Source organism: Lactuca virosa, chromosome 1 (genome assembly GCF_052849685.1).
Source record: "Lactuca virosa cultivar CGN04683 chromosome 1, Lactuca_virosa_CGN04683_v6, whole genome shotgun sequence".
Classification (NCBI taxonomy): Eukaryota; Viridiplantae; Streptophyta; class Magnoliopsida; order Asterales; family Asteraceae; genus Lactuca; species Lactuca virosa.
In genome coordinates, this window is record NC_136426.1 from 263,136,687 (window position 1) to 263,155,796 (window position 19,110).

The 19,110-nt window shown below is 47.4% G+C and overlaps 55 non-coding genes across 55 annotated transcripts; all 55 read left to right on the forward strand.

Annotated features, from left to right (window-relative positions):
* The first annotated feature begins 75 nt into the window (after window positions 1–75).
* Window positions 76–194, forward strand: LOC145147646 (5S ribosomal RNA). Its single transcript, XR_013728543.1, has one exon. It is a non-coding gene; the product is annotated as a 5S ribosomal RNA (ribosomal RNA).
* A 229-nt stretch (window positions 195–423) lies between these two features.
* On the forward strand, window positions 424–542 carry LOC145155104 (5S ribosomal RNA). The gene has a single exon (XR_013735561.1). It is a non-coding gene; the product is annotated as a 5S ribosomal RNA (ribosomal RNA).
* A 229-nt stretch (window positions 543–771) lies between these two features.
* Window positions 772–890, forward strand: LOC145155180 (5S ribosomal RNA). Its single transcript, XR_013735634.1, has one exon. It is a non-coding gene; the product is annotated as a 5S ribosomal RNA (ribosomal RNA).
* Window positions 891–1,118: 228 nt separating this feature from the next.
* Window positions 1,119–1,237, forward strand: LOC145153117 (5S ribosomal RNA). Its single transcript, XR_013733643.1, has one exon. It is a non-coding gene; the product is annotated as a 5S ribosomal RNA (ribosomal RNA).
* Window positions 1,238–1,466: 229 nt separating this feature from the next.
* Window positions 1,467–1,585, forward strand: LOC145143602 (5S ribosomal RNA). The gene has a single exon (XR_013724632.1). It is a non-coding gene; the product is annotated as a 5S ribosomal RNA (ribosomal RNA).
* A 227-nt stretch (window positions 1,586–1,812) lies between these two features.
* Window positions 1,813–1,931, forward strand: LOC145144336 (5S ribosomal RNA). Its single transcript, XR_013725347.1, has one exon. It is a non-coding gene; the product is annotated as a 5S ribosomal RNA (ribosomal RNA).
* Window positions 1,932–2,161: 230 nt separating this feature from the next.
* On the forward strand, window positions 2,162–2,280 carry LOC145147657 (5S ribosomal RNA). Its single transcript, XR_013728554.1, has one exon. It is a non-coding gene; the product is annotated as a 5S ribosomal RNA (ribosomal RNA).
* A 229-nt stretch (window positions 2,281–2,509) lies between these two features.
* LOC145154357 (5S ribosomal RNA) lies at window positions 2,510–2,628 on the forward strand. The gene has a single exon (XR_013734832.1). It is a non-coding gene; the product is annotated as a 5S ribosomal RNA (ribosomal RNA).
* A 228-nt stretch (window positions 2,629–2,856) lies between these two features.
* On the forward strand, window positions 2,857–2,975 carry LOC145153118 (5S ribosomal RNA). The gene has a single exon (XR_013733644.1). It is a non-coding gene; the product is annotated as a 5S ribosomal RNA (ribosomal RNA).
* A 229-nt stretch (window positions 2,976–3,204) lies between these two features.
* Window positions 3,205–3,323, forward strand: LOC145143603 (5S ribosomal RNA). Its single transcript, XR_013724633.1, has one exon. It is a non-coding gene; the product is annotated as a 5S ribosomal RNA (ribosomal RNA).
* Window positions 3,324–3,552: 229 nt separating this feature from the next.
* LOC145147669 (5S ribosomal RNA) lies at window positions 3,553–3,671 on the forward strand. The gene has a single exon (XR_013728565.1). It is a non-coding gene; the product is annotated as a 5S ribosomal RNA (ribosomal RNA).
* Window positions 3,672–3,899: 228 nt separating this feature from the next.
* On the forward strand, window positions 3,900–4,018 carry LOC145155741 (5S ribosomal RNA). The gene has a single exon (XR_013736170.1). It is a non-coding gene; the product is annotated as a 5S ribosomal RNA (ribosomal RNA).
* A 230-nt stretch (window positions 4,019–4,248) lies between these two features.
* LOC145147680 (5S ribosomal RNA) lies at window positions 4,249–4,367 on the forward strand. Its single transcript, XR_013728576.1, has one exon. It is a non-coding gene; the product is annotated as a 5S ribosomal RNA (ribosomal RNA).
* Window positions 4,368–4,596: 229 nt separating this feature from the next.
* On the forward strand, window positions 4,597–4,715 carry LOC145155105 (5S ribosomal RNA). The gene has a single exon (XR_013735562.1). It is a non-coding gene; the product is annotated as a 5S ribosomal RNA (ribosomal RNA).
* Window positions 4,716–4,944: 229 nt separating this feature from the next.
* LOC145155181 (5S ribosomal RNA) lies at window positions 4,945–5,063 on the forward strand. Its single transcript, XR_013735635.1, has one exon. It is a non-coding gene; the product is annotated as a 5S ribosomal RNA (ribosomal RNA).
* Window positions 5,064–5,291: 228 nt separating this feature from the next.
* Window positions 5,292–5,410, forward strand: LOC145153119 (5S ribosomal RNA). The gene has a single exon (XR_013733645.1). It is a non-coding gene; the product is annotated as a 5S ribosomal RNA (ribosomal RNA).
* Window positions 5,411–5,639: 229 nt separating this feature from the next.
* On the forward strand, window positions 5,640–5,758 carry LOC145143604 (5S ribosomal RNA). Its single transcript, XR_013724634.1, has one exon. It is a non-coding gene; the product is annotated as a 5S ribosomal RNA (ribosomal RNA).
* Window positions 5,759–5,985: 227 nt separating this feature from the next.
* Window positions 5,986–6,104, forward strand: LOC145144337 (5S ribosomal RNA). The gene has a single exon (XR_013725348.1). It is a non-coding gene; the product is annotated as a 5S ribosomal RNA (ribosomal RNA).
* Window positions 6,105–6,334: 230 nt separating this feature from the next.
* LOC145147691 (5S ribosomal RNA) lies at window positions 6,335–6,453 on the forward strand. The gene has a single exon (XR_013728587.1). It is a non-coding gene; the product is annotated as a 5S ribosomal RNA (ribosomal RNA).
* Window positions 6,454–6,682: 229 nt separating this feature from the next.
* Window positions 6,683–6,801, forward strand: LOC145154358 (5S ribosomal RNA). The gene has a single exon (XR_013734833.1). It is a non-coding gene; the product is annotated as a 5S ribosomal RNA (ribosomal RNA).
* A 228-nt stretch (window positions 6,802–7,029) lies between these two features.
* LOC145153120 (5S ribosomal RNA) lies at window positions 7,030–7,148 on the forward strand. The gene has a single exon (XR_013733646.1). It is a non-coding gene; the product is annotated as a 5S ribosomal RNA (ribosomal RNA).
* A 229-nt stretch (window positions 7,149–7,377) lies between these two features.
* LOC145143605 (5S ribosomal RNA) lies at window positions 7,378–7,496 on the forward strand. Its single transcript, XR_013724635.1, has one exon. It is a non-coding gene; the product is annotated as a 5S ribosomal RNA (ribosomal RNA).
* A 228-nt stretch (window positions 7,497–7,724) lies between these two features.
* LOC145144338 (5S ribosomal RNA) lies at window positions 7,725–7,843 on the forward strand. Its single transcript, XR_013725349.1, has one exon. It is a non-coding gene; the product is annotated as a 5S ribosomal RNA (ribosomal RNA).
* A 230-nt stretch (window positions 7,844–8,073) lies between these two features.
* LOC145145437 (5S ribosomal RNA) lies at window positions 8,074–8,192 on the forward strand. Its single transcript, XR_013726410.1, has one exon. It is a non-coding gene; the product is annotated as a 5S ribosomal RNA (ribosomal RNA).
* A 229-nt stretch (window positions 8,193–8,421) lies between these two features.
* Window positions 8,422–8,540, forward strand: LOC145142091 (5S ribosomal RNA). Its single transcript, XR_013723180.1, has one exon. It is a non-coding gene; the product is annotated as a 5S ribosomal RNA (ribosomal RNA).
* A 228-nt stretch (window positions 8,541–8,768) lies between these two features.
* LOC145153121 (5S ribosomal RNA) lies at window positions 8,769–8,887 on the forward strand. Its single transcript, XR_013733647.1, has one exon. It is a non-coding gene; the product is annotated as a 5S ribosomal RNA (ribosomal RNA).
* Window positions 8,888–9,117: 230 nt separating this feature from the next.
* Window positions 9,118–9,236, forward strand: LOC145147951 (5S ribosomal RNA). Its single transcript, XR_013728850.1, has one exon. It is a non-coding gene; the product is annotated as a 5S ribosomal RNA (ribosomal RNA).
* Window positions 9,237–9,465: 229 nt separating this feature from the next.
* LOC145146241 (5S ribosomal RNA) lies at window positions 9,466–9,584 on the forward strand. Its single transcript, XR_013727187.1, has one exon. It is a non-coding gene; the product is annotated as a 5S ribosomal RNA (ribosomal RNA).
* A 230-nt stretch (window positions 9,585–9,814) lies between these two features.
* LOC145147702 (5S ribosomal RNA) lies at window positions 9,815–9,933 on the forward strand. The gene has a single exon (XR_013728598.1). It is a non-coding gene; the product is annotated as a 5S ribosomal RNA (ribosomal RNA).
* A 231-nt stretch (window positions 9,934–10,164) lies between these two features.
* LOC145154588 (5S ribosomal RNA) lies at window positions 10,165–10,283 on the forward strand. Its single transcript, XR_013735057.1, has one exon. It is a non-coding gene; the product is annotated as a 5S ribosomal RNA (ribosomal RNA).
* A 228-nt stretch (window positions 10,284–10,511) lies between these two features.
* LOC145153122 (5S ribosomal RNA) lies at window positions 10,512–10,630 on the forward strand. The gene has a single exon (XR_013733648.1). It is a non-coding gene; the product is annotated as a 5S ribosomal RNA (ribosomal RNA).
* Window positions 10,631–10,860: 230 nt separating this feature from the next.
* LOC145147733 (5S ribosomal RNA) lies at window positions 10,861–10,979 on the forward strand. The gene has a single exon (XR_013728627.1). It is a non-coding gene; the product is annotated as a 5S ribosomal RNA (ribosomal RNA).
* Window positions 10,980–11,208: 229 nt separating this feature from the next.
* LOC145144339 (5S ribosomal RNA) lies at window positions 11,209–11,327 on the forward strand. The gene has a single exon (XR_013725350.1). It is a non-coding gene; the product is annotated as a 5S ribosomal RNA (ribosomal RNA).
* A 231-nt stretch (window positions 11,328–11,558) lies between these two features.
* Window positions 11,559–11,677, forward strand: LOC145154176 (5S ribosomal RNA). The gene has a single exon (XR_013734662.1). It is a non-coding gene; the product is annotated as a 5S ribosomal RNA (ribosomal RNA).
* A 230-nt stretch (window positions 11,678–11,907) lies between these two features.
* On the forward strand, window positions 11,908–12,026 carry LOC145147714 (5S ribosomal RNA). The gene has a single exon (XR_013728609.1). It is a non-coding gene; the product is annotated as a 5S ribosomal RNA (ribosomal RNA).
* Window positions 12,027–12,254: 228 nt separating this feature from the next.
* LOC145153123 (5S ribosomal RNA) lies at window positions 12,255–12,373 on the forward strand. The gene has a single exon (XR_013733649.1). It is a non-coding gene; the product is annotated as a 5S ribosomal RNA (ribosomal RNA).
* A 230-nt stretch (window positions 12,374–12,603) lies between these two features.
* Window positions 12,604–12,722, forward strand: LOC145149953 (5S ribosomal RNA). The gene has a single exon (XR_013730788.1). It is a non-coding gene; the product is annotated as a 5S ribosomal RNA (ribosomal RNA).
* Window positions 12,723–12,951: 229 nt separating this feature from the next.
* On the forward strand, window positions 12,952–13,070 carry LOC145144340 (5S ribosomal RNA). Its single transcript, XR_013725351.1, has one exon. It is a non-coding gene; the product is annotated as a 5S ribosomal RNA (ribosomal RNA).
* A 229-nt stretch (window positions 13,071–13,299) lies between these two features.
* Window positions 13,300–13,418, forward strand: LOC145146532 (5S ribosomal RNA). Its single transcript, XR_013727472.1, has one exon. It is a non-coding gene; the product is annotated as a 5S ribosomal RNA (ribosomal RNA).
* A 220-nt stretch (window positions 13,419–13,638) lies between these two features.
* Window positions 13,639–13,757, forward strand: LOC145154504 (5S ribosomal RNA). Its single transcript, XR_013734977.1, has one exon. It is a non-coding gene; the product is annotated as a 5S ribosomal RNA (ribosomal RNA).
* A 230-nt stretch (window positions 13,758–13,987) lies between these two features.
* LOC145147727 (5S ribosomal RNA) lies at window positions 13,988–14,106 on the forward strand. The gene has a single exon (XR_013728621.1). It is a non-coding gene; the product is annotated as a 5S ribosomal RNA (ribosomal RNA).
* Window positions 14,107–14,337: 231 nt separating this feature from the next.
* LOC145147739 (5S ribosomal RNA) lies at window positions 14,338–14,456 on the forward strand. Its single transcript, XR_013728632.1, has one exon. It is a non-coding gene; the product is annotated as a 5S ribosomal RNA (ribosomal RNA).
* A 230-nt stretch (window positions 14,457–14,686) lies between these two features.
* Window positions 14,687–14,805, forward strand: LOC145147750 (5S ribosomal RNA). Its single transcript, XR_013728643.1, has one exon. It is a non-coding gene; the product is annotated as a 5S ribosomal RNA (ribosomal RNA).
* Window positions 14,806–15,032: 227 nt separating this feature from the next.
* Window positions 15,033–15,151, forward strand: LOC145147761 (5S ribosomal RNA). The gene has a single exon (XR_013728654.1). It is a non-coding gene; the product is annotated as a 5S ribosomal RNA (ribosomal RNA).
* Window positions 15,152–15,379: 228 nt separating this feature from the next.
* Window positions 15,380–15,498, forward strand: LOC145153124 (5S ribosomal RNA). The gene has a single exon (XR_013733650.1). It is a non-coding gene; the product is annotated as a 5S ribosomal RNA (ribosomal RNA).
* A 228-nt stretch (window positions 15,499–15,726) lies between these two features.
* LOC145147773 (5S ribosomal RNA) lies at window positions 15,727–15,845 on the forward strand. Its single transcript, XR_013728665.1, has one exon. It is a non-coding gene; the product is annotated as a 5S ribosomal RNA (ribosomal RNA).
* Window positions 15,846–16,073: 228 nt separating this feature from the next.
* Window positions 16,074–16,192, forward strand: LOC145144213 (5S ribosomal RNA). The gene has a single exon (XR_013725227.1). It is a non-coding gene; the product is annotated as a 5S ribosomal RNA (ribosomal RNA).
* A 229-nt stretch (window positions 16,193–16,421) lies between these two features.
* LOC145155556 (5S ribosomal RNA) lies at window positions 16,422–16,540 on the forward strand. Its single transcript, XR_013735990.1, has one exon. It is a non-coding gene; the product is annotated as a 5S ribosomal RNA (ribosomal RNA).
* A 229-nt stretch (window positions 16,541–16,769) lies between these two features.
* LOC145155742 (5S ribosomal RNA) lies at window positions 16,770–16,888 on the forward strand. Its single transcript, XR_013736171.1, has one exon. It is a non-coding gene; the product is annotated as a 5S ribosomal RNA (ribosomal RNA).
* A 230-nt stretch (window positions 16,889–17,118) lies between these two features.
* On the forward strand, window positions 17,119–17,237 carry LOC145146886 (5S ribosomal RNA). The gene has a single exon (XR_013727810.1). It is a non-coding gene; the product is annotated as a 5S ribosomal RNA (ribosomal RNA).
* Window positions 17,238–17,466: 229 nt separating this feature from the next.
* LOC145147786 (5S ribosomal RNA) lies at window positions 17,467–17,585 on the forward strand. The gene has a single exon (XR_013728676.1). It is a non-coding gene; the product is annotated as a 5S ribosomal RNA (ribosomal RNA).
* A 229-nt stretch (window positions 17,586–17,814) lies between these two features.
* On the forward strand, window positions 17,815–17,933 carry LOC145134767 (5S ribosomal RNA). Its single transcript, XR_013719340.1, has one exon. It is a non-coding gene; the product is annotated as a 5S ribosomal RNA (ribosomal RNA).
* Window positions 17,934–18,163: 230 nt separating this feature from the next.
* LOC145135804 (5S ribosomal RNA) lies at window positions 18,164–18,282 on the forward strand. The gene has a single exon (XR_013720047.1). It is a non-coding gene; the product is annotated as a 5S ribosomal RNA (ribosomal RNA).
* Window positions 18,283–18,509: 227 nt separating this feature from the next.
* LOC145144214 (5S ribosomal RNA) lies at window positions 18,510–18,628 on the forward strand. Its single transcript, XR_013725228.1, has one exon. It is a non-coding gene; the product is annotated as a 5S ribosomal RNA (ribosomal RNA).
* A 229-nt stretch (window positions 18,629–18,857) lies between these two features.
* On the forward strand, window positions 18,858–18,976 carry LOC145155557 (5S ribosomal RNA). The gene has a single exon (XR_013735991.1). It is a non-coding gene; the product is annotated as a 5S ribosomal RNA (ribosomal RNA).
* Window positions 18,977–19,110: the final 134 nt, after the last annotated feature.

The window sequence follows — 19,110 nt, forward strand, 5'->3', positions numbered from 1 at the left end:
CACGCCTCGCGTACGAAAACAAAGGAGTTTCTGCGTCTTTTAAGACATACAAGCAATAAGCATGGATAGTATTTTGGGTGCGATCATACCAGCACTAATGCACCGGATCCCATCAGAACTCCGCAGTTAAGCGTGCTTGGGCGAGAGTAGTACTAGGATGGGTGACCCCCTGGGAAGTCCTCGTGTTGCACCCCCTTTTTTCGTTGTCCGTTTGCGTTTTTTTAGATTTTTACGTGCGGTTTTTTTTTGTTTTTTTTCTTTCTTGCTATTTCTATGCTCGGGTGGCCTCCGTTTCATAGTTCATGGTCTTCGTATTTTTGGAACGGAGCCGATCGGTCACGTGGGTCCCACGCCTCGCGTACGAAAACAAAGGAGGTTCTGCGTCTTTTAAGACATACAAGCAATAAGCATGGATAGTATTTCGGGTGCGATCATACCAGCACTAATGCACCGGATCCCATCAGAACTCTGCAGTTAAGCGTGCTTGGGCGAGAGTAGTACTAGGATGGGTGACCCCCTGGGAAGTCCTCGTGTTGCACCCCCCTTTTTCGTTGTCCGTTTACGTTTTTTTAGATTTTACGTGCGGTTTTTTTTTGTTTTTTTTTCTTTCTTGCTATTTCTATGCTCGGGTGGCCTCCGCTTCATGGTTCATAGTCTTCGTATTTTTGGAACGGAGCCGATCGGTCACGTGGGTCCCACGCCTCGCGTACGAAAACAAAGGAGGTTCTGCGTCTTTTAAGACATACAAGCAATAAGCATGGATAGTATTTCAGGTGCGATCATACCAGCACTAATGCACCGGATCCCATCAGAACTCCGCAGTTAAGCGTGCTTGGGCGAGAGTAGTACTAGGATGGGTGACCCCCTGGGAAGTCCTCGTGTTGCACCCCCCCTTTTTCGTTGTCCGTTTGCGTTTTTTTAGATTTTACGTGCGGTTTTTTTTTTTGTTTTTTTTTCTTGCTATTTCTATGCTCGGGTGGCCTCCGCTTCATGGTTCATGGTCTTCGTATTTTTGGAACGAAGCCGATCGGTCACGTGGGTCCCACGCCTCGCGTACGAAAACAAAGGAGGTTCTGTGTCTTTTAAGACATACAAGCAATAAGCATGGACAGTATTTCGGGTGCGATCATACCAGCACTAATGCACCGGATCCCATCAGAACTCCGCAGTTAAGCGTGCTTGGGCGAGAGTAGTACTAGGATGGGTGACCCCATGGGAAGTCCTCGTGTTGCACCCCCCTTTTTCGTTGTCCGTTTGCGTTTTTTTAGATTTTACGTGCGGTTTTTTTTTGTTTTTTTTTCTTTCTTGCTATTTCTATGCTCGGGTGGCCTCCGCTTCATGGTTCATGGTCTTCGTATTATTGGAACGGAGCTGATCGGTCACGTGGGTCCCACGCCTCGCGTACGAAAACAAAGGAGTTTCTGCGTCTTTTAAGACATACAAGCAATAAGCATGGATAGTATTTTGGGTGCGATCATACCAGCACTAATGCACCGGATCCCATCAGAACTCCGCAGTTTAGCGTGCTTGGGCGAGAGTAGTACTAGGATGGGTGACCCCCTGGGAAGTCCTCGTGTTGCACCCCCCTTTTTCGTTGTCCGTTTGCGTTTTTTTAGATTTTACGTGCGGTTTTTTTTGTTTTTTTTCTTTCTTGCTATTTCTATGCTCGGGTGGCCTCCGCTTCATGGTTGATGGTCTTCGTATTTTTGGAACGGAGCTGATCGGTCACGTGGGTCCCACGCCTCGCGTACGAAAACAAAGGAGTTTCTGCGTCTTTTAAGACATACAAGCAATAAGCATGGATAGTATTTTGGGTGCGATCATACCAGCACTAATGCACCGGATCCCATCAGAACTCCGCAGTTAAGCGTGCTTGGGCGAGAGTAGTACTAGGATGGGTGACCCCCTGGTAAGTCCTCGTGTTGCACCCCCCTTTTTCGTTGTCCGTTTGCGTTTTTTTAGATTTTACGTGCATTTTTTTTTTGTTTTTTTTTTCTTTCTTGCTATTTCTATGCTCGGGTGGCCTCCGTTTCATGGTTCATGGTCTTCGTATTTTTGGAACAGAGCCGATCGGTCACGTGGGTCCCACGCCTCGCGTACGAAAACAAAGGAGGTTCTGCGTCTTTTAAGACATACAAGCAATAAGCATGGATAGTATTTCGGGTGCGATCATACCAGCACTAATGCACCGGATCCCATCAGAACTCCGCAGTTAAGCGTGCTTGGGCGAGAGTAGTACTAGGATGGGTGACCCCCTGGGAAGTCCTCGTGTTGCACCCCCCTTTTTCGTTGTCCGTTTGCGTTTTTTTAGATTTTACGTGCGGTTTTTTTTTGTTTTTTTTTCTTTCTTGCTATTTCTATGCTCGGGTGGCCTTCGCTTCATGGTTCATGGTCTTCGTATTTTTGGAACGGAGCCGATCGGTCACGTGGGTCCCACGCCTCGCGTACGAAAACAAAGGAGGTTCGGCGTCTTTTAAGACATACAAGCAATAAGCATGGATAGTATTTCGGGTGCGATCATACCAGTACTAATGCACCGGATCCCATCAGAACTCCGCAGTTAAGCGTGCTTGGGCGAGAGTAGTACTAGGATGGGTGACCCCCTGGGAAGTCCTCGTGTTGCACCCCCCCTTTTTCGTTGTCCGTTTGCGTTTTTTTAGATTTTACGTGCGGTTTTTTTTTTGTTTTTTTTTTCTTGCTATTTCTTTGCTCGGGTGGCCTCCGCTTCATGGTTCATGGTCTTCGTATTTTTGGAACGGAGCCGATCGGTCACGTGGGTCCCACGCCTCGCGTACGAAAACAAAGGAGGTTCTGTGTCTTTTAAGACATACAAGCAATAAGCATGGACAGTATTTCGGGTGCGATCATACCAGCACTAATGCACCGGATCCCATCAGAACTCCGCAGTTAAGCGTGCTTGGGCGAGAGTAGTACTAGGATGGGTGACCCCATGGGAAGTCCTCGTGTTGCACCCCCCTTTTTCGTTGTCCGTTTGCGTTTTTTTAGATTTTACGTGCGGTTTTTTTTTGTTTTTTTTTCTTTCTTGCTATTTCTATGCTCGGGTGGCCTCCGCTTCATGGTTCATGGTCTTCGTATTTTTCGAACGGAGCTGATCGGTCACGTGGGTCCCACGCCTCGCGTACGAAAACAAAGGAGTTTCTGCGTCTTTTAAGACATACAAGCAATAAGCATGGATAGTATTTTGGGTGCGATCATACCAGCACTAATGCACCGGATCCCATCAGAACTCCGCAGTTTAGCGTGCTTGGGCGAGAGTAGTACTAGGATGGGTGACCCCCTGGGAAGTCCTCGTGTTGCACCCCCCTTTTTCGTTGTCCGTTTGCGTTTTTTTAGATTTTACGTGCGGTTTTTTTTTGTTTTTTTTTCTTTCTTGCTATTTCTATGCTCGGGTGGCCTCCGCTTCATGGTTGATGGTCTTCGTATTTTTGGAACGGAGCTGATCGGTCACGTGGGTCCCACGCCTCGCGTACGAAAACAAAGGAGTTTCTGCGTCTTTTAAGACATACAAGCAATAAGCATGGATAGTATTTTGGGTGCGATCATACCAGCACTAATGCACCGGATCCCATCAGAACTCCGCAGTTAAGCGTGCTTGGGCGAGAGTAGTACTAGGATGGGTGACCCCCTGGGAAGTCCTCGTGTTGCACCCCCTTTTTTCGTTGTCCGTTTGCGTTTTTTTAGATTTTACGTGCGGTTTTTTTTTGTTTTTTTTCTTTCTTGCTATTTCTATGCTCGGGTGGCCTCCGTTTCATAGTTCATGGTCTTCGTATTTTTGGAACGGAGCCGATCGGTCACGTGGGTCCCACGCCTCGCGTACGAAAACAAAGGAGGTTCTGCGTCTTTTAAGACATACAAGCAATAAGCATGGATAGTATTTCGGGTGCGATCATACCAGCACTAATGCACCGGATCCCATCAGAACTCCGCAGTTAAGCGTGCTTGGGCGAGAGTAGTACTAGGATGGGTGACCCCCTCGGAAGTCCTCGTGTTGCACCCCCTTTTTCGTTGTCCGTTTGCGTTTTTTTAGATTTTACGTGCGGTTTTTTTTTTGTTTTTTTTTTCTTTCTTGCTATTTCTATGCTCGGGTGGCCTCCGCTTCATGGTTCATGGTCTTCGTATTTTTGGAACGGAGCTGATCGGTCACGTGGGTCCCACGCCTCGCGTACGAAAACAAAGGAGTTTCTGCGTCTTTTAAGACATACAAGCAATAAGCATGGATAGTATTTTGGGTGCGATCATACCAGCACTAATGCACCGGATCCCATCAGAACTCCGCAGTTAAGCGTGCTTGGGCGAGAGTAGTACTAGGATGGGTGACCCCCTGGGAAGTCCTCGTGTTGCACCCCCTTTTTTCGTTGTCCGTTTGCGTTTTTTTAGATTTTTACGTGCGGTTTTTTTTTGTTTTTTTTCTTTCTTGCTATTTCTATGCTCGGGTGGCCTCCGTTTCATAGTTCATGGTCTTCGTATTTTTGGAACGGAGCCGATCGGTCACGTGGGTCCCACGCCTCGCGTACGAAAACAAAGGAGGTTCTGCGTCTTTTAAGACATACAAGCAATAAGCATGGATAGTATTTCGGGTGCGATCATACCAGCACTAATGCACCGGATCCCATCAGAACTCTGCAGTTAAGCGTGCTTGGGCGAGAGTAGTACTAGGATGGGTGACCCCCTGGGAAGTCCTCGTGTTGCACCCCCCTTTTTCGTTGTCCGTTTACGTTTTTTTAGATTTTACGTGCGGTTTTTTTTTGTTTTTTTTTCTTTCTTGCTATTTCTATGCTCGGGTGGCCTCCGCTTCATGGTTCATAGTCTTCGTATTTTTGGAACGGAGCCGATCGGTCACGTGGGTCCCACGCCTCGCGTACGAAAACAAAGGAGGTTCTGCGTCTTTTAAGACATACAAGCAATAAGCATGGATAGTATTTCAGGTGCGATCATACCAGCACTAATGCACCGGATCCCATCAGAACTCCGCAGTTAAGCGTGCTTGGGCGAGAGTAGTACTAGGATGGGTGACCCCCTGGGAAGTCCTCGTGTTGCACCCCCCCTTTTTCGTTGTCCGTTTGCGTTTTTTTAGATTTTACGTGCGGTTTTTTTTTTTGTTTTTTTTTCTTGCTATTTCTATGCTCGGGTGGCCTCCGCTTCATGGTTCATGGTCTTCGTATTTTTGGAACGAAGCCGATCGGTCACGTGGGTCCCACGCCTCGCGTACGAAAACAAAGGAGGTTCTGTGTCTTTTAAGACATACAAGCAATAAGCATGGACAGTATTTCGGGTGCGATCATACCAGCACTAATGCACCGGATCCCATCAGAACTCCGCAGTTAAGCGTGCTTGGGCGAGAGTAGTACTAGGATGGGTGACCCCATGGGAAGTCCTCGTGTTGCACCCCCCTTTTTCGTTGTCCGTTTGCGTTTTTTTAGATTTTACGTGCGGTTTTTTTTTGTTTTTTTTTCTTTCTTGCTATTTCTATGCTCGGGTGGCCTCCGCTTCATGGTTCATGGTCTTCGTATTATTGGAACGGAGCTGATCGGTCACGTGGGTCCCACGCCTCGCGTACGAAAACAAAGGAGTTTCTGCGTCTTTTAAGACATACAAGCAATAAGCATGGATAGTATTTTGGGTGCGATCATACCAGCACTAATGCACCGGATCCCATCAGAACTCCGCAGTTTAGCGTGCTTGGGCGAGAGTAGTACTAGGATGGGTGACCCCCTGGGAAGTCCTCGTGTTGCACCCCCCTTTTTCGTTGTCCGTTTGCGTTTTTTTAGATTTTACGTGCGGTTTTTTTTGTTTTTTTTCTTTCTTGCTATTTCTATGCTCGGGTGGCCTCCGCTTCATGGTTGATGGTCTTCGTATTTTTGGAACGGAGCTGATCGGTCACGTGGGTCCCACGCCTCGCGTACGAAAACAAAGGAGTTTCTGCGTCTTTTAAGACATACAAGCAATAAGCATGGATAGTATTTTGGGTGCGATCATACCAGCACTAATGCACCGGATCCCATCAGAACTCCGCAGTTAAGCGTGCTTGGGCGAGAGTAGTACTAGGATGGGTGACCCCCTGGTAAGTCCTCGTGTTGCACCCCCCTTTTTCGTTGTCCGTTTGCGTTTTTTTAGATTTTACGTGCATTTTTTTTTTGTTTTTTTTTTCTTTCTTGCTATTTCTATGCTCGGGTGGCCTCCGTTTCATGGTTCATGGTCTTCGTATTTTTGGAACAGAGCCGATCGGTCACGTGGGTCCCACGCCTCGCGTACGAAAACAAAGGAGGTTCTGCGTCTTTTAAGACATACAAGCAATAAGCATGGATAGTATTTCGGGTGCGATCATACCAGCACTAATGCACCGGATCCCATCAGAACTCCGCAGTTAAGCGTGCTTGGGCGAGAGTAGTACTAGGATGGGTGACCCCCTGGGAAGTCCTCGTGTTGCACCCCCCTTTTTCGTTGTCCGTTTGCGTTTTTTTAGATTTTACGTGCGGTTTTTTTTTGTTTTTTTTTCTTTCTTGCTATTTCTATGCTCGGGTGGCCTTCGCTTCATGGTTCATGGTCTTCGTATTTTTGGAACGGAGCCGATCGGTCACGTGGGTCCCACGCCTCGCGTACGAAAACAAAGGAGGTTCGGCGTCTTTTAAGACATACAAGCAATAAGCATGGATAGTATTTCGGGTGCGATCATACCAGTACTAATGCACCGGATCCCATCAGAACTCCGCAGTTAAGCGTGCTTGGGCGAGAGTAGTACTAGGATGGGTGACCCCCTGGGAAGTCCTCGTGTTGCACCCCCCCTTTTTCGTTGTCCGTTTGCGTTTTTTTAGATTTTACGTGCGGTTTTTTTTTTGTTTTTTTTTTCTTGCTATTTCTTTGCTCGGGTGGCCTCCGCTTCATAGTTCATGGTCTTCGTATTTTTGGAACGGAGCCGATCGGTCACGTGGGTCCCACGCCTCGCGTACGAAAACAAAGGAGGTTCTGTGTCTTTTAAGACATACAAGCAATAAGCATGGACAGTATTTCGGGTGCGATCATACCAGCACTAATGCACCGGATCCCATCAGAACTCCGCAGTTAAGCGTGCTTGGGCGAGAGTAGTACTAGGATGGGTGACCCCATGGGAAGTCCTCGTGTTGCACCCCCCTTTTTCGTTGTCCGTTTGCGTTTTTTTAGATTTTACGTGCGGTTTTTTTTTGTTTTTTTTTCTTTCTTGCTATTTCTATGCTCGGGTGGCCTCCGCTTCATGGTTCATGGTCTTCGTATTTTTGGAACGGAGCTGATCGGTCACGTGGGTCCCACGCCTCGCGTACGAAAACAAAGGAGTTTCTGCGTCTTTTAAGACATACAAGCAATAAGCATGGATAGTATTTTGGGTGCGATCATACCAGCACTAATGCACCGGATCCCATCAGAACTCCGCAGTTTAGCGTGCTTGGGCGAGAGTAGTACTAGGATGGGTGACCCCCTGGGAAGTCCTCGTGTTGCACCCCCCTTTTTCGTTGTCCGTTTGCGTTTTTTTAGATTTTACGTGCGGTTTTTTTTGTTTTTTTTTCTTTCTTGCTATTTCTATGCTCGGGTGGCCTCCGCTTCATGGTTGATGGTCTTCGTATTTTTGGAACGGAGCTGATCGGTCACGTGGGTCCCACGCCTCGCGTACGAAAACAAAGGAGTTTCTGCGTCTTTTAAGACATACAAGCAATAAGCATGGATAGTATTTTGGGTGCGATCATACCAGCACTAATGCACCGGATCCCATCAGAACTCCGCAGTTAAGCGTGCTTGGGCGAGAGTAGTACTAGGATGGGTGACCCCCTGGTAAGTCCTCGTGTTGCACCCCACTTTTTCGTTGTCCGTTTGCGTTTTTTTAGATTTTACGTGCGGTTTTTTTTTGTTTTTTTTTTCTTTCTTGCTATTTCTATGCTCGGGTGGCCTCCGTTTCATGGTTCATGGTCTTCGTATTTTTGGAACGGAGCCGATCGGTCACGTGGGTCCCACGCCTCGCGTACGAAAACAAAGGAGGTTCTGCGTCTTTTAAGACATACAAGCAATAAGCATGGATAGTATTTCAGGTGCGATCATACCAGCACTAATGCACCGGATCCCATCAGAACTCCGCAGTTAAGCATGCTTGGGCGAGAGTAGTACTAGGATGGGTGACCCCCTGGGAAGTCCTCGTGTTGCACCCCCCTTTTTCGTTGTCCGTTTGCGTTTTTTTAAATTTTACGTGCGGTTTTTTTTTGTTTTTTTTTCTTTCTTGCTATTTCTATGCTCGGGTGGCCTCCGCTTCATGGTTCATGGTCTTCGTATTTTTGGAACGGAGCCGATCGGTCACGTGGGTCCCACGCCTCGCGTACGAAAACAAAGGAGGTTCTGCGTCTTTTAAGACATACAAGCAATAAGCATGGATAGTATTTCGGGTGCGATCATACCAGCACTAATGCACCGGATCCAATCAGAACTCCGCAGTTAAGCGTGCTTGGGCGAGAGTAGTACTAGGATGGGTGACCCCCTGGGAAGTCCTCGTGTTGCACCCCCCCTTTTTCGTTGTCCGTTTGCGTTTTTTTAGATTTTACGTGCGGTTTTTTTTTTGTTTTTTTTTTCTTGCTATTTCTATGCTCGGGTGGCCTCCGCTTCATGGTTCATGGTCTTCGTATTTTTGGAACGGAGCCGATCGGTCACGTGGGTCCCACGCCTCGCGTACGAAAACAAAGGAGGTTCTGTGTCTTTTAAGACATACAAGCAATAAGCATGGACAGTATTTCGGGTGCGATCATACCAGCACTAATGCACCGGATCCCATCAGAACTCCGCAGTTAAGCGTGCTTGGGCGAGAGTAGTACTAGGATGGGTGACCCCATGGGAAGTCCTCGTGTTGCACCCCCCTTTTTCGTTGTCCGTTTGCGTTTTTTTAGATTTTACGTGCGGTTTTTTTTTGTTTTTTTTTTCTTTCTTGCTATTTCTATGCTCGGGTGGCCTCCGCTTCATGGTTCATGGTCTTCGTATTCTTGGAACGGAGCTGATCGGTCACGTGGGTCCCACGCCTCGCGTACGAAAACAAAGGAGTTTCTGCGTCTTTTAAGACATACAAGCAATAAGCATGGATAGTATTTTGGGTGCGATCATACCAGCACTAATGCACCGGATCCCATCAGAACTCCGCAGTTTAGCGTGCTTGGGCGAGAGTAGTACTAGGATGGGTGACCCCCTGGGAAGTCGTCGTGTTGCACCCCCCTTTTTCGTTGTCCGTTTGCGTTTTTTTAGATTTTACGTGCGGTTTTTTTTTGTTTTTTTTTCTTTCTTGCTATTTCTATGCTCGGGTGGCCTCCGCTTCATGGTTGATGGTCTTCGTATTTTTGGAACGGAGCTGATCGGTCACGTGGGTCCCACGCCTCGCGTACGAAAACAAAGGAGTTTCTACGTCTTTTAAGACATACAAGCAATAAGCATGGATAGTATTTTGGGTGCGATCATACCAGCACCAATGCACCGGATCCCATCAGAACTCCGCAGTTAAGCGTGCTTGGGCGAGAGTAGTACTAGGATGGGTGACCCCCTGGTAAGTCCTCGTGTTGCACCCCCCTTTTTCGTTGTCCGTTTGCGTTTTTTTAGATTTTACGTGCGGTTTTTTTTTGTTTTTTTTTTCTTTCTTGCTATTTCTATGCTCGGGTGGCCTCCGTTTCATGGTTCATGGTCTTCGTATTTTTGGAACGGAGTCGATCGGTCACGTGGGTCCCACGCCTCGCGTACGAAAACAAAGGAGGTTCTGCGTCTTTTAAGACATACAAGCAATAAGCATGGATAGTATTTCGGGTGCGATCATACCAGCACTAATGCACCGGATCCCATCAGAACTCCGCAGTTAAGCGTGCTTGGGCGAGAGTAGTACTAGGATGGGTGACCCCCTGGGAAGTCCTCGTGTTGCACCCCCCTTTTTCGTTGTCCGTTTGCGTTTTTTTAGATTTTACGTGCGGTTTTTTTTTTTGTTTTTTTTTCTTTCTTGCTATTTCTATGCTCGGGTGGCCTCCGCTTCATGGTTCATGGTCTTCGTATTTTTGGAACGGAGCCGATCGGTCACGTGGGTCCCACGCCTCGCGTACGAAAACAAAGGAGGTTCTGCGTCTTTTAAGACATACAAGCAATAAGCATGGATAGTATTTCGGGTGCGATCATACCAGCACTAATGCACCGGATCCCATCAGAACTCCGCAGTTAAGCGTGCTTGGGCGAGAGTAGTACTAGGATGGGTGACCCCCTGGGAAGTCCTCGCGTTGCACCCCCCCTTTTTCGTTGTCCGTTTGCGTTTTTTTAGATTTTACGTGCGGTTTTTTTTTTGTTTTTTTTTTCTTGCTATTTCTATGCTCGGGTGGCCTCCGCTTCATGGTTCATCGTCTTCGTATTTTTGGAATGGAGCCGATCGGTCACGTGGGTCCCACGCCTCGCGTACGAAAACAAAGGAGGTTCTGTGTCTTTTAAGACATACAAGCAATAAGCATGGACAGTATTTCGGGTGCGATCATACCAGCACTAATGCACCGGATCCCATCAGAACTCCGCAGTTAAGCGTGCTTGGGCGAGAGTAGTACTAGGATGGGTGACCCCATGGGAAGTCCTCGTGTTGCACCCCACTTTTTCGTTGTCCGTTTGCGTTTTTTTAGATTTTACGTGCGGTTTTTTTTTGTTTTTTTTTTCTTTCTTGCTATTTCTATGCTCGGGTGGCCTCCGCTTCATGGTTCATGGTCTTCGTATTTTTGGAACGGAGCTGATCGGTCACGTGGGTCCCATGCCTCGCGTACGAAAACAAAGGAGTTTATGCGTCTTTTAAGACATACAAGCAATAAGCATGGATAGTATTTTGGGTGCGATCATACCAGCACTAATGCACCGGATCCCATCAGAACTCCGCAATTTAGCGTGCTTGGGCGAGAGTAGTACTAGGATGGGTGACCCCCTGGGAAGTCCTCGTGTTGCACCCCCCTTTTTCGTTGTCCGTTTGCGTTTTTTTAGATTTTACGTGCGGTTTTTTTTTGTTTTTTTTTCTTTCTTGCTATTTCTATGCTCGGGTGGCCTCCGCTTCATGGTTGATGGTCTTCGTATTTTTGGAACGGAGCTGATCGGTCACGTGGGTCCCACGCCTTGCGTACGAAAACAAAGGAGTTTCTGCGTCTTTTAAGACATACAAGCAATAAGCATGGATAGTATTTTGGGTGCGATCATACCAGCACTAATGCACCGGATCCCATCAGAACTCCGCAGTTAAGCGTGCTTGGGCGAGAGTAGTACTAGGATGGGTGACCCCCTGGTAAGTCCTCGTGTTGCACCCCCCTTTTTCGTTGTCCGTTTGCGTTTTTTTAGATTTTACGTGCGGTTTTTTTTTTGTTTTTTTTTTCTTTCTTGCTATTTGTATGCTCGGGTGGCCTCCGTTTCATGGTTCATGGTCTTCGTATTTTTGGAACGGAGCCGATCGGTCACGTGGGTCCCACGCCTCGCGTACGAAAACAAAGGAGGTTCTGCGTCTTTTAAGACATACAAGCAATAAGCATGGATAGTATTTCGGGTGCGGTCATACCAGCACTAATGCACCGGATCCCATCAGAACTCCGCAGTTAAGCGTGCTTGGGCGAGAGTAGTACTAGGATGGGTGACCCCCTGGGAAGTCCTCGTGTTGCACCCCCTTTTTCGTTGTCCGTTTGCGTTTTTTTAGATTTTACGTGCGGTTTTTTTTTTTGTTTTTTTTTCTTTCTTGCTATTTCTATGCTCGGGTGGCCTCCGCTTCATGGTTCATGGTCTTCATATTTTTGGAACGGAGCCGATCGGTCACGTGGGTCCCACGCCTCGCGTACGAAAACAAAGGAGGTTCTGCGTCTTTTAAGACATACAAGCAATAAGCATGGATAGTATTTCGGGTGCGATCATACCAGCACTAATGCACCGGATCCCATCAGAACTCCGCAGTTAAGCGTGCTTGGGCGAGAGTAGTACTAGGATGGGTGACCCCCTGGGAAGTCCTCGTGTTGCACCCCCCCTTTTTCGTTGTCCGTTTGCGTTTTTTTAGATTTTACGTGCGGTTTTTTTTTTGTTTTTTTTTTCTTGCTATTTCTATGCTCGGGTGGCCTCCGCTTCATGGTTCATGGTCTTCGTATTTTTGGAATGGAGCCGATCGGTCACGTGGGTCCCACGCCTCGCGTACGAAAACAAAGGAGGTTCTGTGTCTTTTAAGACATACAAGCAATAAGCATGGACAGTATTTCGGGTGCGATCATACCAGCACTAATGCACCGGATCCCATCAGAACTCCGCAGTTAAGCGTGCTTGGGCGAGAGTAGTACTAGGATGGGTGACCCCATGGGAAGTCCTCGTGTTGCACCCCCCTTTTTCGTTGTCCGTTTGCGTTTTTTTAGATTTTACGTGCGGTTTTTTTTTGTTTTTTTTTTCTTTCTTGCTATTTCTATGCTCGGGTGGCCTCCGCTTCATGGTTCATGGTCTTCGTATTTTTGGAACGGAGCTGATCGTTCACGTGGGTCCCATGCCTCGCGTACGAAAACAAAGGAGTTTATGCGTCTTTTAAGACATACAAGCAATAAGCATGGATAGTATTTTGGGTGCGATCATACCAGCACTAATGCACCGGATCCCATCAGAACTCCGCAATTTAGCGTGCTTGGGCGAGAGTAGTACTAGGATGGGTGACCCCCTGGTAAGTCCTCGTGTTGCACCCCCCTTTTTCGTTGTCCGTTTGCGTTTTTTTAGATTTTACGTGCGGTTTTTTTTTGTTTTTTTTTCTTTCTTGCTATTTCTATGCTCGGGTGGCCTCCGCTTCATGGTTGATGGTCTTCGTATTTTTGGAACGGAGCTGATCGGTCACGTGGGTCCCACGCCTTGCGTACGAAAACAAAGGAGTTTCTGCGTCTTTTAAGACATACAAGCAATAAGCATGGATAGTATTTTGGGTGCGATCATACCAGCACTAATGCACCGGATCCCATCAGAACTCCGCAGTTAAGCGTGCTTGGGCGAGAGTAGTACTAGGATGGGTGACCCCCTGGTAAGTCCTCGTGTTGCACCCCCCTTTTTCGTTGTCCGTTTGCGTTTTTTTAGATTTTACGTGCGGTTTTTTTTTGTTTTTTTTTCTTTCTTGCTATTTCTATGCTCGGGTGGCCTCCGTTTCATGGTTCATGGTCTTCGTATTTTTGGAACGGAGCCGATCGGTCACGTGGGTCCCACGCCTCGCGTACGAAAACAAAGGAGGTTCTGCGTCTTTTAAGACATACAAGCAATAAGCATGGATAGTATTTCGGGTGCGATCATACCAGCACTAATGCACCGGATCCCATCAGAACTCTGCAGTTATGCGTGCTTGGGCGAGAGTAGTACTAGGATGGGTGACCCCCTGGGAAGTCCTCGTGTTGCACCCCCCTTTTTCGTTGTCCGTTTGCGTTTTTTTAGATTTTACGTGCGGTTTTTTTTTTCTTTCTTGCTATTTCTATGCTCGGGTGGCCTCCGTTTCATGGTTCATGGTCTTCGTATTTTTGGAACGGAGCCGATCGGTCACGTGGGTCCCACGCCTCGCGTACGAAAACAAAGGAGGTTCTGCGTCTTTTAAGACATACAAGCAATAAGCATGGATAGTATTTTGGGTGCGATCATACCAGCACTAATGCACCGGATCCCATAAGAACTCCGCAGTTAAGCGTGCTTGGGCGAGAGTAGTACTAGGATGGGTGACCCCCTGGGAAGTCCTCGTGTTGCACCCCCCTTTTTCGTTGTCCGTTTGCGTTTTTTTAGATTTTACGTGCGGTTTTTTTTTGTTTTTTTTTTCTTTCTTGCTATTTCTATGCTCGGGTGGCCTCCGCTTCATGGTTGATGGTTTTCGTATTTTTGGAACGGAGCGGATCGGTCACGTGGGTTCCACGCCTCGCGTACGAAAACAAAGGAGGTTCTGCGTCTTTTAAGACATAAAAGCAATAAGCATGGATAGTATTTCGGGTGCGATCATACCAGCACTAATGCACCGGATCCCATCAGAACTCCGCAGTTAAGCGTGCTTGGGCGAGAGTAGTACTAGGATGGGTGACCCCCTGGGAAGTCCTCGTGTTGCACCCCCCCTTTTTCGTTGTCCGTTTGCGTTTTTTTAGATTTTACGTGCAGTTTTTTTTTGTTTTTTTTTTCTTTCTTGCTATTTCTATGCTCGGGTGGCCTCCGCTTCATGGTTGATGGTTTTCGTATTTTTGGAACGGAGCCGATCGGTCACGTGGGTTCCACGCCTCGCGTACGAAAACAAAGGAGGTTCTGCGTCTTTTAAGACATACAAGCAATAAGCATGAATAGTATTTCGGGTGCGATCATACCAGCACTAATGCACCGGATCCCATCAGAACTCCGCAGTTAAGCGTGCTTGGGCGAGAGTAGTACTAGGATGGGTGACCCCCTGGGAAGTCCTCGTGTTGCACCCCCTTTTTTCGTTGTCCGTTTGCGTTTTTTTAGATTTTACGTGCGGTTATTTTTTTGTTTTTTTTTCTTTCTTGCTATTTCTATGCTCGGGTGGCCTCCGTTTCATGGTTCATGGTCTTCGTATTTTTGGAACGGAGCCGATCGGTCACGTGGGTCCCACGCCTCGCGTACGAAAACAAAGGAGGTTCTGCGTCTTTTAAGACATACAAGCAATAAGCATGGATAGTATTTCGGGTGCGATCATACCAGCACTAATGCACCGGATCCCATCAGAACTCCGCAGTTAAGCGTGCTTGGGCGAGAGTAGTACTAGGATGGGTGACCCCCTGGGAAGTCCTCGTGTTGCACCCCCCTTTTTCGTTGTCCGTTTGCGTTTTTTTAGATTTTACGTGCGGTTTTTTTTTGTTTTTTTTCTTTCTTGCTATTTCTATGCTCGGGTGGCCTCCGCTTCATGGTTGATGGTTTTCGTATTTTTGGAACGGAGCCGATCGGTCACGTGGGTTCCACGCCTCGCGTACGAAAACAAAGGAGGTTCTGCGTCTTTTACGACATAAAAGCAATAAGCATGGATAGTTTTCGGGTGCGATCATACCAGCACTAATGCACCGGATCCCATCAGAACTCCGCAGTTAAGCGTGCTTGGGCGAGAGTAGTACTAGGATGGGTGACCCCCTGGGAAGTCCTCGTGTTGCACCCCCCCTTTTTCGTTGTCCGTTTGCGTTTTTTTTAGATTTTACGTGCGGTTTTTTTTTGTTTTTTTTTTCTTGCTATTTCTATGCTCGGGTGGCCTCCGTTTCATGGTTCATGGTCTTCGTATTTTTGGAACGGAGCCGATCTGTCACGTGGGTCCCACGCCTCGCGTACGAAAACAAAGGAGGTTCTCCGTCTTTTAAGACATACAAGCAATAAGCATGGACAGTATTTTGGGTGCGATCATACCAGCACTAATGCACCGGATCCCATCAGAACTCCGCAGTTAAGCGTGCTTGGGCGAGAGTAGTACTAGGATGGGTGACCCCATGGGAAGTCCTCGTGTTGCACCCCCCTTTTTCGTTGTCCGTTTGCGTTTTTTTAGATTTTACGTGCGGTTTTTTTTGTTTTTTTTTCTTTCTTGCTATTTCTATGCTCGGGTGGCCTCCGCTTCATGGTTGATGGTTTTCGTATTTTTAGAACGGAGCCGATCGGTCACGTGGGTTCCACGCCTCGCGTACGAAAACAAAGGAGGTTTTGCGTCTTTTAAGACATAAAAGCAATAAGCATGGATAGTATTTCGGGTGCGATCATACCAGCACTAATGCACCGGATCCCATCAGAACTCCGCAGTTAAGCGTGCTTGGGCGAGAGTAGTACTAGGATGGGTGACCCCCTGGGAAGTCCTCGTGTTGCACCCCCCCCTTTTTCATTGTCCGTTTACGTTTTTTTAGATTTTACGTGCGGTTTTTTTTTGTTTTTTTTTTCTTGCTATTTCTATGCTCGGGTGGCCTCCGTTTCATGGTTCATGGTCTTCGTATTTTTGGAACGGAGCCGATCGGTCACGTGGGTCCCACGCCTCGCGTACGAAAACAAAGGAGGTTCTGTGTCTTTTAAGACATACAAGCAATAAGCATGGACAGTATTTCGGGTGCGATCATACCAGCACTAATGCACCGGATCCGATCAGAACTCCGCAGTTAAGCGTGCTTGGGCGAGAGTAGTACTAGGATGGGTGACCCCATGGGAAGTCCTCGTGTTGCACCCCCCTTTTTCGTTGTCCGTTTGCGTTTTTTTAGATTTTACGTGCGGTTTTTTTTTGTTTTTTTTTCTTTCTTGCTATTTCTATGCTCGGGTGGCCTCCGCTTCATGGTTGATGGTCTTCGTATTTTTGGAACGGAGCTGATCGGTCACGTGGGTCCCACGCCTCGCGTACGAAAACAAGGGAGTTTCTGCGTCTTTTAAGACATACAAGCAATAAGCATGGATAGTATTTTGGGTGCGATCATACCAGCACTAATGCACCGGATCCCATCAGAACTCCGCAGTTAAGCGTGCTTGGGCGAGAGTAGTACTAGGATGGGTGATCCCCTGGGAAGTCCTCGTGTTGCACCCCCCTTTTTCGTTGTCCGTTTGCGTTTTTTTAGATTTTACGTGCGGTTTTTTTTTGTTTTTTTTTCTTTCTTGCTATTTCTATGCTCGGGTGGCCTCCGTTTCATGGTTCATGGTCTTCGTATTTTTGGAACGGAGCCGATCGGTCACGTGGGTCCCACGCCTCGCGTATGAAAACAAAGGAGGTTCTGCGTCTTTTAAGACATACAAGCAATAAGCATGGATAGTATTTCGGGTGCGATCATACCAGCACTAATGCACCGGATCCCATCAGAACTCCGCAGTTAAGCGTGCTTGGGCGAGAGTAGTACTAGGATGGGTGACCCCCTCGGAAGTCCTCGTGTTGCACCCCCTTTTTCGTTGTCCGTTTGCGTTTTTTTAGATTTTACGTGCGGTTTTTTTTTTGTTTTTTTTTTCTTTCTTGCTATTTCTATGCTCGGGTGGCCTCCGTTTCATGGTTCATGGTCTTCGTATTTTTGGAACGGAGCCGATCGGTCACGTGGGTCCCACGCCTCGCGTACGAAAACAAAGGAGGTTCTGCGTCTTTTAAGACATACAAGCAATAAGCATGGATAGTATTTCGGGTGCGATCATACCAGCACTAATGCACCGGATCCCATCAGAACTCCATAGTTAAGCGTGCTTGGGCGAGAGTAGTACTAGGATGGGTGACCCCCTGGGAAGTCCTCATGTTGCACCCCCCTTTTCCGTTGTCCGTTTGCGTTTTTTTAGATTTTACGTGCGGTTTTTTTTTGTTTTTTTTTCTTTCTTGCTATTTCTATGCTCGGGTGGCCTCCGTTTCATGGTTCATGGTCTTCGTATTTTTGGAACGGAGCCGATCGGTCACGTGGGTCCCACGCCTCGCGTACGAAAACAAAGGAGGTTCTGCGTCTTTTAAGACATACAAGCAATAAGCATGGATAGTATTTCGGGTGCGATCATACCAGCACTAATGCACCGGATCCCATCAGAACTCCGCAGTTAAGCGTGCTTGGGCGAGAGTAGTACTAGGATGGGTGACCCCCTGGGAAGTCCTCGTGTTGCACCCCCCTTTTTCGTTGTCCGTTTGCGTTTTTTTAGATTTTACGTGCGGTTTTTTTTTGTTTTTTTTTCTTTCTTGCTATTTCTATGCTCGGGTGGCCTCCGCTTCATGGTTGATGGTTTTCGTATTTTTGGAACGGAGCCGATCGGTCACGTGGGTTTCACGCCTCGCGTACGAAAACAAAGGAGGTTCTGCGTCTTTTAAGACATACAAGCAATAAGCATGGACAGTATTTCGGGTGCGATCATACCAGCACTAATGCACCGGATCCCATCAGAACTCCGCAGTTAAGCGTGCTTGGGCGAGAGTAGTACTAGGATGGGTGACCCCATGGGAAGTCCTCGTGTTGCAACCCCCTTTTTCGTTGTCCGTTTGCGTTTTTTTAGATTTTACGTGGGGTTTTTTTTTGTTTTTTTTTTCTTTCTTGCTATTTCTATGCTCGGGTGGCCTCCGCTTCATGGTTGATGGTTTTCGTATTTTTGGAACGGAGCCGATCGGTCACGTGGGTTCCACGCCTCGCGTACGAAAACAAAGGAGGTTCTGCGTCTTTTAAGACATAAAAGCAATAAGCATGGATAGTATTTCCGGTGCGATCATACCAGCACTAATGCACCGGATCCCATCAGAACTCCGCAGTTAAGCGTGCTTGGGCGAGAGTAGTACTAGGATGGGTGACCCCCTGGGAAGTCCTCGTGTTGCACCTCCCCTTTTTCATTGTCCGTTTGCGTTTTTTTAGATTTTACGTGCGGTTTTTTTTTGTTTTTTTTTTCTTGCTATTTCTATGCTCGGGTGGCCTCCGTTTCATGGTTCATGGTGTTCGTATTTTTGGAACGGAGCCGATCGGTCACGTGGGTCCCACGCCTCGCGTACGAAAACAAAGGAGGTTCTGTGTCTTTTAAGACATACAAGCAATAAGCATGGACAGTATTTCGGGTGCGATCATACCAGCACTAATGCACCGGATCCGATCAGAACTCCGCAGTTAAGCGTGCTTGGGCGAGAGTAGTACTAGGATGGGTGACCCCATGGGAAGTCCTCGTGTTGCACCCCCCTTTTTCGTTGTCCGTTTGCGTTTTTTTAGATTTTACGTGCGTTTTTTTTTTGTTTTTTTTTCTTTCTTGCTATTTCTATGCTCGGGTGGCCTCCGCTTCATGGTTGATGGTCTTCGTATTTTTGGAACGGAGCTGATCGGTCACGTGGGTCCCACGCCTCGCGTACGAAAACAAGGGAGTTTCTGCGTCTTTTAAGACATACAAGCAATAAGCATGGATAGTATTTTGGGTGCGATCATACCAGCACTAATGCACCGGATCCCATCAGAACTCCGCAGTTAAGCGTGCTTGGGCGAGAGTAGTACTAGGATGGGTGATCCCCTGGGAAGTCCTCGTGTTGCACCCCCCTTTTTCGTTGTCCGTTTGCGTTTTTTTAGATTTTACGTGCGGTTTTTTTTTGTTTTTTTTTCTTTCTTGCTATTTCTATGCTCGGGTGGCCTCCGTTTCATGGTTCATGGTCTTCGTATTTTTGGAACGGAG